Below are 341 nucleotides of genomic sequence, written 5' to 3'. Positions count from 1 at the left end.
TTGTAGTTGTAGTAATAGTTTTTTATGAAAACAACTATAGAACAAATTAAGAAGGAATTCATGAAAAAAAATATATATATATATATGTGGAGACGAGAAAAATAAGGAAGAATGTAGATGGTGATAAAAAAAAGGGTGCCAAGAATTCCAATGCATGGTCCAAATATATATATATACTAGAAGCGTACTCGCGCAATGCAGCGAGATAMATCATGATTTTAATATTTCATTTTMTTCTTTATCTCAGTCGATATTATAATATGGCTTTATGTGATTTTGAGAAAGCGATAATGTTTTTATTTTTGAATAAAATATATGTTTGAAGATATCATAAAAGTTTG

Source organism: Cynara cardunculus, assembly GCF_001531365.2.
Source record: "Cynara cardunculus var. scolymus isolate 2C chromosome LG 17, CcrdV1, whole genome shotgun sequence".
NCBI classification, from domain to species: domain Eukaryota; kingdom Viridiplantae; phylum Streptophyta; class Magnoliopsida; order Asterales; family Asteraceae; genus Cynara; species Cynara cardunculus.
This window is presented reverse-complemented; position numbering follows the sequence as displayed.